This window comes from Desmodus rotundus, chromosome 9 (assembly GCF_022682495.2).
Source record: "Desmodus rotundus isolate HL8 chromosome 9, HLdesRot8A.1, whole genome shotgun sequence".
Classification (NCBI taxonomy): Eukaryota; Metazoa; Chordata; class Mammalia; order Chiroptera; family Phyllostomidae; genus Desmodus; species Desmodus rotundus.
The window spans coordinates 46582563-46596531 of NC_071395.1; the positions used below are offsets into that span (position 1 = coordinate 46582563).

The following is a 13969-nucleotide window of genomic DNA, read 5'->3' on the forward strand; positions in this document are numbered from 1 at the left end:
CAGAGACATATGAAAAGATGCTCAGCATCACTAGCCATCAGAGAGATGCAAATTAAAACCACAATGAGGTACCATCTCACACCAGTCAGAGTGGCCAACATAAACAAATCCACAAACAAATGTTGGAGAGGATGTGGAGAAAAGGGAACCCTAGTGCACTGTTGGTGGGAATGCAGACTGGTGAGGCCACTGTGGAAAACAATATGGAATTTCCTCAGAAAACTAAAAATGGAACTGCCCTTTGACCCAGCAATTCCGCTGCTGGGATTATACCCTAAGAACCCTGAAACACCAATCCAAAAGAACCTGTGCACCCCAATGTTCATAGCAGCACAATTTACAATAGACAAGTACTGGAAGCAACCTAAGTGCCCATCAGCAAACGAGTGGATCCAAAAACTATGGTATATTTACACAATGGAATTCTACGCAGCAGAGAGAAAGAAGGAGCTTATACCCTTTGCAACAGCATGGATGGAACTGGAGAGCATTATGCTAAGTGAAATAAGCCAGGCGGTGAGGGACAAATACCATATGATCTCACCTTTAACTGGAACATAATCAATAGAAGAAAAAAGCAAACAAAATATAACCAGAGACATTGAAGTTAAGAACAATCTAACAATAGCCAGGGCGGGGGGGCGTGGGGACAGTGGGAAGAGGGGATTACAGGAACTACTATAAAGGACACATGGACAAAACCAAGGGGGAGGGTGGAGGTGGGGGAGGGAGGTGGGTTCACCTGGGGTGGGGTGGAGGGATGGGGAGAAAAGGCATACAACTGTAATTGAGTAACAATAAAAATTAATAAAAAAAAAAAAAGACTTTGGCCTTTGGCTTTTCTCCCTGAACAACATGAGCTTCAGAACCTGTTTCAGATTCTCCAAAAACTACCAGACCCTGGGCTTCCTCAGTTGCACAGCCACCAGCCTGGCCAGCCAGCAGCTCAACCAGTGTCTGTTCAGGATCTGGGGACTCGGGATCCCAGATATCCATCTCCCACACCACCAGCGTGTGGGTCAACTGTGGACTAGGGGTCCTGGCTGCAGGGATGCCTGGGGGTCTGGCAGGCATAGAGGACATCCAGAGCCTGAAAGAGACTATGCAATATCTGTATGACCACCTGGCCTCCTACCTGGAGAGGGTGAGAAGCTTGGAGGCTGATAATTGGAGATGGGAGAGAAAATTCTACAAACACCTGGAGAGGAAGGGACCCCAGTACAGAGACTAGGGACATCATTTCAAGACCATCAAGGATCCGAGGGCTCAGGTCTTTGCAACTTCTGTGGACAATGCTTACATTGCTCTGCAGGTTGGTGCTGAAGACTTCAGAGTCAAGTACAAGACGGAGCTGGCCATGTGCCACTCTTGGAGAGGGACATCAATGGGCTCAGAAAGTTTAATATGTCTCTTATACATATTTACTAGAATTTCCACTTATTTGAATTCAACTTCTCTAAAAATAGAAGTACTTCAGTTTATCATGCTTTCTGCTCTAATATATAGACTTTGCCTCTTTTGTCTGTTATCTCACTTTCACAAAGTTTTTCCCAAATTTGAATTAAAAATATTTGGAGATTCTCATTTATTTCCTAAGGCCATATGGACTTCCTAAGAATAATTTCTTCTCAAATGGCACATAGGATCTCTGAAATTTTCTTTCCTGTTACTGAAAGAATATTCATAAGTTGTATTACCCACATGAAATAAACTCCATTTGTTAACTAAGTCCTTTTGTGTGATGTTTTCACAGAGAAATGTGAAATACAGTTTCCACTTTGGTCTGTCCTTCTAGTCTACTTCACTCCCTTAACTAATCTTCCTGATAACATGGGCTTTCACATTCTGCTGATTTTTTTCTTCTGGTGAAATAGATTTTTAAAATGATTTTCCTTTTTTGTTGTTGTTTTTCAAGTACAATTGTCTCCATTTTCCCCCCATCACTTTCTCCCACCCCACCTACCTCACCTCCCACCTCCAATTCTTTCCCCCTTTGGCTTTGTCCATGGGTCCTTTATACATGTTCCTTGATGACCCTCCCCATATTTCCCCCGTTCTCCTCCCACCTCCCCTCTGGTTACTGTCAGTTTTTTTTTTTTAATTTATTGTTGTTCAAATACAATTTTCTGCATTTACCCCCTCACCACTCCCTCCCCACCCCACCCCATCCTTACCTCCCTCCCCTGCCTCCACCCTACCTTAGTTTTGTCCATATGTCCTTTATAGTTGTTCCTGAAAACCCCTCCCCACTTACCTCCCATTATCCCCTCCAACCTCCCCTCTGGTTACTGTCAGATTGTTCTTAATTTCAATGTCTCAGGTTATATTTTGCTTGCTTATTTGTTTGTTGATTAGGTTCCACTTATAGGTGAGATCATATGGTATTTGTCTTTCACCACCTGCTTATTTTTAACTGGATGCCTGCTTCTATTCTCTCATTCAGTTTGGTGTCCTCGATGCCTGCCATTGTCCCTGGCAAACATTGATTATCAAATACGTATCTCCAAGCAGGGTCCACATGCAAAGGTAAATTTGTTAAACAGATTGACCTAATATGATCTTCAGACAAAATTAAACTTAAAGGTGGGTAAGCATTATTTATTTGATTACTCTGCAAAATATTTTTTTCATGCTGTAATCTACTCCAGTTGTGTATAAAATGGGTTCTATGTTTTCTTTGAGGCAAAGCCTGTTTTCTTTGGGGTAAAAGATGGTTAGTATATTTTAAATTTTATTACTTAGTTATTTTCCTGTTTGTTCTCCAAAATTATAGTGCTGTGTACAAATATGATTCCTCTATAGCTCTAAACAAAATATCTCTACTCTTCTAAAATTTGGCCTAATTATGAAATAGACAGTGAATGAACTACATCAATATCATTTATTCATATCTCCTCATGGTCTGGAATCTCTTCCATCTCCATCACCAGAAGGCGATTCACAAGAGAGCTTGAACTGCTACCCAGGCCTGTGATGTAGGGTCACCAGTTTTATGCTAAATATGCACATCCTTCCAACCTGTCCATGTTACCTGGAAGGGAACCTAAATAAAGTCATTTGTTAATCCAGTTATCCAAAATAAACTCCAATAATTGAATGATCACAAGTACTGTCTCCAAATCTCAGAACATATATCAAAAATTAAGAAATGAAGGGTTATAATAATTGCTCTCAGTTTTGTTTGCCTGGATTATTGTACCAATTAGCTAATGCTGTATAACAACCTGTCCTAAATGCTGTATTATTATAATGCCTATTTTCTCAAATTGGATTATGTGGTGGGAGTTGTTCTGATCTCTGCCCTGAATCTCCTGAGTCTGCATCAGCTGTGAGTCTCTGCACTGAACATCTATAGCTCATCCATGAAGTTATGTAAGGCTCACGTGCACCCTGCCTTGAACCAATTCACATCAGTTTACTCTCTTTATATATATAAACTAATCTTTTAGTTTACAAAAAAAAATGTGAGTTGCCTTAAATTAATGCTACTTTTTTGTATCTATTTAAGACACATTGCTCCCTACCCAGTGACATTTCTCCTTCCCCTGTTACAGTGTGACTCAGCCACCTGTGCTCTCCATCTTACCTTGAGCCATACATCACTAGATTTTTTCCTGCTCATATGTAAAGTGTACAGCTTGCTGAAATAAAGGGACCTTACAAAATTAAGAATACATATTGCATGGATCCATGTTTATATAATTCAAGGATATGTATGTACAAAGGTTTTAAGCACATTGTTATATTTTTCTGAAAAATTGAATCTCCCTGAGCCCATTTTCTTCTTTCTGATGGTAATGCAGGATAATAATAAATCTAATGAATGTAGTGCAGAATAAATGGAATGTGTGGAAATACTTTGTTGAGTCCAGGACTCTCTTATGGATTAGTAGTGTGTTTATGTGTACATGTATATGTGTGTGTGTGTATAATATTTATATATATAAATATAATGATTTAATAAATAAACATTCAATTGCACAAGTGGATATAAGTGGACTCAATAATCCCATCTTTGATGTTGAAAGGAAATTTGAGAGAAAACTGGAGAGGGTAGAAAAGAAAATTATGAGAGGTTGAAGTAAAATGAAGATTTAAAAATGGATGGAACTTGAGAGCATTATGCTAAGTGAAATAAGCCAGACAGTGAGGGACAAATACCTTATGATCTCACCTTTAACTGGAACATAATCAACAAAAGAAAAAAGCAAACAAAATATAACCAGAGACATTGAAATTAAGAACATTGTAACAATAGCCAGTGAGGAGGGGATAGTGGGGAGAGGGGTCTATAGGAGCTACTATAAAGGACACAAGGACCAAATCAAGGGGGAGGGTAGAGGTGGGGGAGGGAGGTGGGACTGGCTGGGGTGGGGTGGAGGGATGGGGAAAAATGCAGACAATTGTAACTGAATAAAAATAAATTAATTAATTTAAAAAAGCGAAAATCACTGTGAAATAAGAACTTCAAAAAATACAAATAAAAATGTGGAAACTTACATACAAAGATTTTAAGTAGTATGGTTGTCTGTAATTTTTTTTTCTCCTCACCTTGGGACATGTTTCCATTGATTTAAGAGAGAGAGGGAGGGGGAGAGAGAGAGAGAGAGAGAGAGAGACTCAAATGAGAAAGATTGATCCATTGCCACCCACACATGCCCCAACAGAGGATCAAACCCCCAATCCATGCAAGTGCCCTTACAGGAATCCAACCCACAACCTTTTGATACACAGAACGATGCTCCAACTAACTGAGCCTCATGGCCAGTTGTCTTTAATTATTTTCCTCTCTCAGTGTCCAAAGACTTCAAAGTCAGAACCACATTTTCTTTTATACAATGGGGTCTCTGTATCAGCTAATGGGGCAGAATCTCCAAATTGACTTTAGATTTGTTTCTTCTACTTATTGGGTGTTTCAACAGAAAGCGTCCTTACCCAAGGGATGCACGTAAATGAGCTGAGGTCCCTAAAGTCATTTTCCCCTAAAATGATTGAATAAATGTCTAACATTGATATTGCTGCTGTAACAAATCACCACACTAAGGGTTTAAAAGAAACAAGTTAATACACCTGTAGCTCTAGGGGTTAGAAGCCTGATGAGTGAATGGGCTGAAAGCAAGATATCTGCAGAGCCGGCTTCCTTCTGGAGGCTTCAGGGAGGGTCTCGTTTTCTGTCGTATCCCAGTTTCTCCTGCCACTAGGCCCCTCCTCCATCTTCAAAGCCAGCCATGTAGCATCTTCCAGTTTCCTTCTGATTCCACCTATTCCTCCCTCCTGTTCCAATGCTAGGACCACAGTGAGTACATTAGTCCCACCTACATGATCACTGCATCTTATCTTAAAATTAGCTGATTAGCCACACTATTCCATTTGCTACTATAATTCTCCCTTACAATGAAAAATAACATATTACACATTTCTAGAAATGATGGTGTGGATATCTTTGGAGGCTCTTCTTTTACTTACTGCAAATTTTTTTTCAATTATTTCCATGGTGTTACACAAGGACCCTTATGCAAACAAATCAAATTAGATACGTTTCAGAAGCATATCATATGATGTCATTCATGAATCCTTATATAAAATAATTGAACAATGAATTTATAACAGCTTCTGGAATGAGTGAGTGTACACTATCCATTAAAAGTTACGTACAAATGATTTTTGGTTCTGAAGACCTAAAAGTACCTACACCCAACTCTAACATAGACACAGCCATACTACTCAAAGTGTGGTCCAGAGACCAGCAGCACCAGCAGCATCGACATTGCCTGGGAACTCATTTGATTCTAAGAAACTTTGGGCCCACCAGGGCCTGCATTTGAACAGTAATCCTGGGTGACTTATATGCACCTTGAAGTTGGAGAAGTGCTGGTCTAGAGTAGGCTTTGTCACCTCCTCATGTTGACAATAGGGGTAGGATAATTATTTGTTATGGATACTGTAGGTGGTTAGTAGCCTCTCTCCACATGTTTCAGGGGCAAAATCATCTCAGGAGGAGAACCGTAGTCCCAGAGTTTGAAAACTGGAAGCAACCTGACAGATTTCTGATGCGGATCCTGGCCCACAGGATCCTGTCTTGTGGCAGCAATAGACAAATACACAAGGACTACAGAAATCCTGTGGAGAAAAAGGGACGGCATGGCCACTCTCTAAGTGAGAGAGGGCGAGAGGGCTAGATAGAGCCCAAGAGAGAGAGCCAACCCCTGCCTGGACAGGCTTTTATTGCTTTTCTGGGCACATTACATTGAGGATGGTCCTCATTTACTAAGCACAGGTTCACCACAGGTGATTACCTTTTAAGGACGACAAAGGACAGAACACTGCTAATTATTTCAAAGAGAAGGATGTTACAGCTCAAAGGGGAAACTAGTCACACTCCATACTTGGGTGGTTTAGCACAGACTTTAGGAAGTTAAAGATACTCAGTAAACATTTGCTGCCTCAAATCAGGGTGAGGGAGTTTTAGCAAAAGTAAGTCTCATAGCAGTCTAGGTACAATGCAGGCCTGATTCCCCACTGGTGAACCTATCTGTGGGTGTGGGTCCTGCCCTCCGACCTCACTCCCTACTAGCTTTTCTGAGTGGGGGCTGGGCCACATTTCCCACTCTTGGGATCGTTCCCCATAGATTTCAATCAAGGTCCATCCCTCACTTAGTTCATAACTTTGAGCAAATCACTAAAGCCCTTCCAGCTCCATTTCTGCAAAAGGAAATGCAGTTCATAATATTAATACCCAATAGAATGGACTTTTCAAAAATTATATCAGAAAAGTCTGTCAAGTACTAAGTTCAGATTATATAGCATAAAACTATCAGAGGGTATCTCTCATAATTAACACATATTTTATAATGAGGCACTAAATGACAGCTCATAACCTGTGTTATTATTAAGAAATTTATATTTATTTTGACAAATGCATCAGGAAGCCAAGCAGTGTGGTAGCCTGGATTGCATATCAAAGGAACACAGTTCTCCCCCCATTGAAGAGGGGGTAGCAATGCTCTGGAGACATCAGGGTGGTGTCACTACCACAAATAAGTTCTTGGGTATCAAAGGGACTACCTGGTTCTGATGGGTTTCATAGTCTCAGACTTTGGAGAAAATGTTAACTCAGTGTTGGAAAAAGGTACTAGGAGGTGAGAACTCTGGGAAGCAGATGATATCCAAGACAAGGAGCCATAAAATCTAAATTCACCTGACTTCTAAGATGGTCTTTTGAGATCTGAGAATCATTAGGAAAAATTTTCTTCCTGTTAATTACAGGGGCCCGGGGGGAAATCATATACTCAGATGTAGGAATAATAAGAGGGAAACGTGTCTGATGAGCCAATACACAGAGTTGTGAATATCTCCCCATGCAGTACCTGGGTGTACTGCACTGGGTGTACAATGATGGTGGACAGGACATGGTTGTTCCTGGTGATTCCTAAGTCTTGCTCAAGAACTGATGCTTCACTCCTTCCTACTGTCTTTGTAGGATAGAGCTTCAGTCTCCACCATTAACACTACAGGGAGCAATTCTGACTTACACATGAAAAACTTCCTTTCAGAAAACCCATCCAGGGAAGCCTGAGAGCCTGGTAGGTACATCAGGAAAGGGTCAGAGAGGCTGGAACCTGAGAACTGTTACTGAATCACTAGGACCCTAATCATCCCAGCCCTGAGACCAGATTTGTATTCTTGGTTAAGTAACTAATTTATACTTAATTTACTTAATATGTTAATACGGAAGTGTCTGTTTGAATCTGCACTCCAGGGCCATGTAATGGGCCTGGGAGCCCAGTCGGATGATGCTGTACAATGAGTGAGATGCATGAAATGGCTACAGGTAAGTGAAAACAATTGTGAGTGGATTTCCTGTTCAGGGAGAAGGAAATGGAGCATTGGGTGTGGAGAGCAGTGCAGTGAAGTGAGCATGTTTGTACTAAATTTTAAGATGGGGTGTATTTCAGCATGTTTTGTATTCATTGAAAGACCCAACCAGTAGAAGTAGACAGCACCTTGCAGTAGCAGTTAGCGAGGCAGACATTGCAGCATCTTCTCCCATGCTGCATATTCACATAAGAAAATATTTAATAAGTCTAAAATGGAATACTAAGTAGTTTTACTTCATTACTGTTGAGGCTCATATATTTTGGGATTTTGTGTCCTATTATTTCTATATTCAAATAGTTAGTAGAAATTCCTTTCCCACGCTCAGCCTTTCCACACAGTGCACATTTTTCTATGCATTGAATGAAACATTCTGTCATGCTCTTGGGAATATAAATTGAGGACTCACCCACTTCTAGCCAAAGAGTGTAGTGTGCTGAGAAACAATAGTTTTGAAAATTCAGGAATGAAAACATTAAGGTCACATATTGTACCTTCAATCATAACAACACTAAGACATCCTAGTTCACATTTATATTTATGCCATGATGACTTCACTGTCCCAGCTAACGCGGTGGAAATCTCCAAATATTTTAAAATTTCTGTTCCATTTCCCATGGATTTTCAAAGTAAAATGCCTACCCAAGGAAGCTAATGAATGCAGAAACTTAAGCTCAGTCCCTCCATCTCATGTCACTGGATGACTGACTGTATTAGACTGCCGAGACTGCTGGGAAGCACTCACACACCAGTCATTCACAGTGAGCACACATATGCGTGTACAGTTCTTGGTGTCAGAGCCTGACAAGAGTCTCACTGGCTAGTCTCAAGGTGTTTGCAGGGTTGGGTCCTCCTAGAGGCTCAGGGGAGAACCTGTTTTCTCCTTAATTGCAGTTTGTGTTCTGACCACCTGCATTCCTTGGCTCAGGGCCCTCCCTCCTTCATCAAATACAGCAGTGTTGCATTTTCTCCTGGTCTCCCTCTCTGCATCTAGGGGAGCACTGTGCTGACCTCAGTCCCCCTGGATGGTCCTGTTCAGCTTCTACCTTAAAGTCAGCCGATTAGCAGCCCTGTTCCTTCTGCTACCTCATCCTCTAGTTGATATAAAAAACATCATATTCAAAAGTACTGGGGACTAGGATGTGGACACCTTACAGAGGTCAGAATTCTGCCTGCTAAAAATAGTTTTTCAGAATACTATAATTATGTGTCACTCAAGGGCCCTTATACAAAGGATACAGATTTAACCATCGCCTCTGGAATGAATGAATACACTCTTCCCCCAAAACTGTACACAAAGATGATATATGGATCACAGGAACTGAAATGTCCCATAATTGAGTATAACAGAACCATAGCTTTTCTTCTCAGAGAGCAGTCCCCAGACCAGGACCTGCAGTGTCAACACCACCTGGGAGCTTGTCAGATACACAGCTTCTCTGAGCTGAAATATCTGCTGAGTCAGATTCTGCATTTGAACTAGAATCCTGGGTACATGCATTTGAAACTTAAGAAGTGCCAGTCTAAACTAGATTTTGTTACCTTTTACAATTTACATTTGAGGATGGATAATAAATACAGGGGTTTTTATTTGTGTGAGCATGAATTGTAGGTGTTTAGTGGTATCCCTTCAGATATTGCTAGGTATAAAATCATTTTGGGTTGAGACCCACTGACTGGATGAAACCAGAAAAAATCACAACCAAAGCCCACTCTACACTCTGATATTACCTTTGAGCAAATTGCTAAACCCCTTCAACTCCTCCGTAAAGCTTTGATACTGACTATCCCCACTGCCAGGTACACATTTGCTTATACAACCTTGATCTCCCTCCCTTTCTCTCTTGAGTTGAGCTCTCAAATGTCACTTGTTGGCAGGTCTTGCCTAAAAATCCATGAAATATAGAACGGCCTAGACACTTTCCCTTTTAGACCTGCTTTTGTTTTCTTCATAGGATTTGTCACCATGTGTAATGTTATATTTATTTCTATTTTTTGCTTCTATATTCTTTCCCCAATATTGGCTTGTAGGGACTTATGTTCTTCAGCACCATCTACTCACAGCTTAGCCAGTACCAATAACATGGTCAGCACTCAATTTCTATTCCTGAAATATGTGAATAATTTCTCCTAAATAGTGTAATTAGGCTAACACCTTAGGGAAAAAAAGATTGGGACAAAAATTTGTGCTCTGATTAACACAGAAAACTCCTAGAGGGAAACATATCCATCTCAAATTACTGAAATTAGTATCTTAACTACAACAAATAAATTGTAGCATTACAACTATGTGAGTAATACTGCTTTGTGTGAAAATTACTCCTCTTCTTTTTCTCCTTCCTGAAAGTCAGCTCCACCTCGTGGATTCAGGGAACCTCACGAGAGTGTCAGAATTTCTTCTCCTGGGACTATCAGAAAAACCAGAACTGCAGCCCCTCTTGTTTGGGCTGTTCCTCTCCACATACCTGATCACAGTGTTGGGAAACCTGCTCATCATCCTGGCTGTCAGCTCAGACTCCCACCTCCACACGCCCATGTACTTCTTCCTCTCCAACCTGTCCCTGGTAGACATCTGTTTCACCTCCACCACCATCCCAAAGATGCTGCTGAACATCCAGACACAGAGCAAAGCCATCACCTATGCAGGATGTATCACTTGCATGTGTTTTTCTTTATGTTTTGTATTCTTGGACAACTTCCTCCTGACTGTGTTGGCCTATGATTGGTTTGTGGCCATATGTCACCCCCTGCACTACATAGTTATCATGAACCCCCGGCTCTGTGGACTGCTGCTTCTGGTGTCCTGGATCATAAGTGCCCTGAATTCCCTGTTACAATGCTTGATGGTGTTGAAGGTGTCCTCCTGCCCAGACTTGGAAATCCCCCACTTTTCCTGTGAACTCAATCAGATGACCCAACTTGCCTGTTCTGACACATTTTCTAATAAAATTGTGATTTATTTTGTATCTGTGCTGCTGGCTGGTGGTCCCCTTACAGGGATCCTTTACTCTTACTCTAAGATCATGTCCTCCATACAAGCAATCCCATCAGCTAAGGGGAAGTATAAAGCATTTTCCACCTGTGTGTCTCACCTCTTGGTTGTCTCCTTATTTTATTATATGAGCCTAGGGGTGTATCTCAGCTCTGCAAATACCCACAGCTCAGTCAAGTGCAATTACCTCAGTGATGTACACCATGGTCACACCCATGCTGAACCCCTTCATCTACAGTCTCAGGAACAGAGACATAAAGGGGTCTCTGAAAAGATTCCTTCTGGTGGCAGATACACAAGGGACAATCACCTGAGGCCGAAAAATTATCTTGCCTTCTTTGCCCTAAGATACAAAACCAGAAATTTTGATTTTTTAATCAGATTTTGGGTTTTGAACTTCCTCGTTTCATTTCTGTACTGGAATTTCATTGGTTCGTTTCAAGTTCTCTATACAGTTTAAGCCACCATTTTATTAAACTTTTTACTTTGTGTATTACATATACAGAATTTCTCTTTCTCCTTTTTCCTAAAATCAAAAAGTTTTTTCCAACCTTTAAGATATTTTTTGGAAGTGTTTCTTTACTTCTGTGGCAACATTGATGTCTTTAGAATAATTTCTTCTCAAATGACATACAGATGACGGCAGAAGTAAGGCTTCCTTCAGTGTGGTTGGTAGGGTACGTGAATGCCTCACACGGAATTGACAGCAAATTCGACATTTCACCTAAAATGTTGTATGGTATGTTTGACTGTGATACTGTTATGTTACAGAATTACATGCTTATGACTTTGTAATAAAAATGGAGCTTTATTAGTGCCAGACCCTATATATCATTGTAAGTAACTTCTTCTTGTTTTGTAGATAGACTAGTAAAGGATTTTCAAAAAGGGAATTTTATAACATGTTAATTCTTGTACAAAATTTACAAAAATTTTATGTATATTCTTGTGTGTAATTCCAAATTAATTTTAATCCCTGGATATATCCATTGTCTAACTTACTCCTTTTGATCTTATTGAAATTGCTTCTAATTAAAAATAAAAATACATATCTTTCAAGTTCCAAAACAAAATGAATACATTAAATTATAAATGAAAAGGACCTCCATTGTTGGGGACAACACGAGTGTTTATGCAGCAACCATGACACATATCTGGCACTGTGATTACAAAAAAGATCAGGAACAGGAGAAGGTTGTCCACTTTCACCACTTCTATTCAACATAGTGTTGGAAGTCCTAGCCACAGCAATCAGACAAGAAGAAGAAATAAAAGGCATCCAAATTGGAAAGGAGGAATCAAAACTATCATTGTTTGCAGATGACATGATAGTGTACATAGAAAACCCTATAGACTCCACTGAAAAACCACTTGACCTAATCAGTGAATTTAGCAAAAGAGTAGGATACAAAGTCAATGTTCAGAAATCGAAGGCATTTTTGTACACCAGTAATGAAATATCAAAAACAGAAATCAGGAGGAAAAATCCCATTTGATATAGCAACAAGACAAAGTACCTAGAAATGAACCTTCCCAAGGAGATAAAAGACTTGTACTCAAAAAACTACACAACACTGAAGAAAGAAATTAAGGAAGACACAAACAAATGGAAGCATGTACCATGCTCATGGATTGGAAGAATTAACATTATCAAAATATCCATAGTACCCAAAGCAATTTATAGATTCAATGCAATCCTTATTAAAATACCAATGACATATTTCACAGATACAGAACAAACATTTCAAAAATTTATATGGAACCATAAATGACCCTGAATAGCTGCAGCAGTTTTGAGAAAGAAGAGCAAAGCAGGAGGGATCACAATACCTGATATCAAACTGTGTTACAAGGTCACTGCAATCAAAACAGCCTGGTACTGGCATAAAAACAGGCACATAGACAAATGGAACAGAACAGAGAGCCCACAAATAAACCCAAGTCTTTATGGTCAATTAATATTTGGCAAAGGGAGCAGAAGCATAAAATGGAGTAAAAATAGCCTCTTCAACAAATGGTTTTGGGAGATTTGGACAGTTATATGCAAAAAAAATGAAACTTGATTACCAACTTATACCATGTATAAAAATAATTCAAGGTGGATAAAAGACTTAAATATAAGTTTTGACACCATAAACATCCTAGAGGAAAACATAGGCAGGAAAATTCAGACATTCTACACACTCATATTTTTACTGATATGTCCCCTAGAGCAAGGGACATAAAGGAAAGAATAAACAAATGGAACCTCATCAAATTAAAAAGCTTCAGCATGGCTAAAGAAAACAGCATTAAGATGAAAAGTGAACCAACTACATGGGAAAACATATTTGCCAATGATACCTTGGACAAGGGATTGATCTCCCAAATATATAAAGACCTCACACGCCTCCACTCCAGGAAGAAAAAAAAAAAACCCATTAAAAAATGGGCAAAAGACTTGAACAGACACTTCTCTGAGGAGGACATAGAGAGGGCCCAGAGACACATGAAAAGATGCTCAGCATCACTAGCCATCAGAGAGATGCAAATTAAAACCACAATGAGGTGCTACTTCACACCAGTGAGAGTGGCCATCATAAACAAATCAACAAACAACAAGTGCTGGAGAGGATGTGGAGAAAAGGGAACCCTAGTGCACTGTTGGTGGGAATGCAGACTGTTGCAGCCACTGTGGAAAACAGTATGGAATTTCCTCAGAAAACAAAAAATGGAACTACCTTTTGACCCGGCAATTCCACTGGTGGGATTATATCCTAAGAATCCTGAAACACCAATCCAAAAGAACTTATGCATCCCAATGTTCATAGCAGCACAATTTACAATAGCCAAGTGCTGGAAGCAACCTAAGTGCCCATCAGTAAATGAATGGATCAAAACACCATGGTACATTTACACAATGGAATACTACACAGCAGAAAGAAAGAAGGAGCTCCTATCCTTTGTGACAGCATGGATGGAACTGGAGAGCATTATGCTAAGTGAAATAAGCCAGGCAGTGAGGGACAAATACCATTAATCTCACATTTAACTGGAACCTAATCAACAAAACAAACAAGAAAAATATAACCAGAAACATTGAAATTAAGAAGAATCTGACAG

At 40.0% G+C, this 13969-nt stretch overlaps 1 pseudogene; it reads left to right on the forward strand.

Annotated features, from left to right (window-relative positions):
• The first annotated feature begins 1051 nt into the window (after positions 1-1051).
• On the forward strand, positions 1052-11181 carry LOC112317013 (olfactory receptor 7A10-like; annotated as a pseudogene).
• The last annotated feature ends 2788 nt before the right edge of the window (positions 11182-13969 follow it).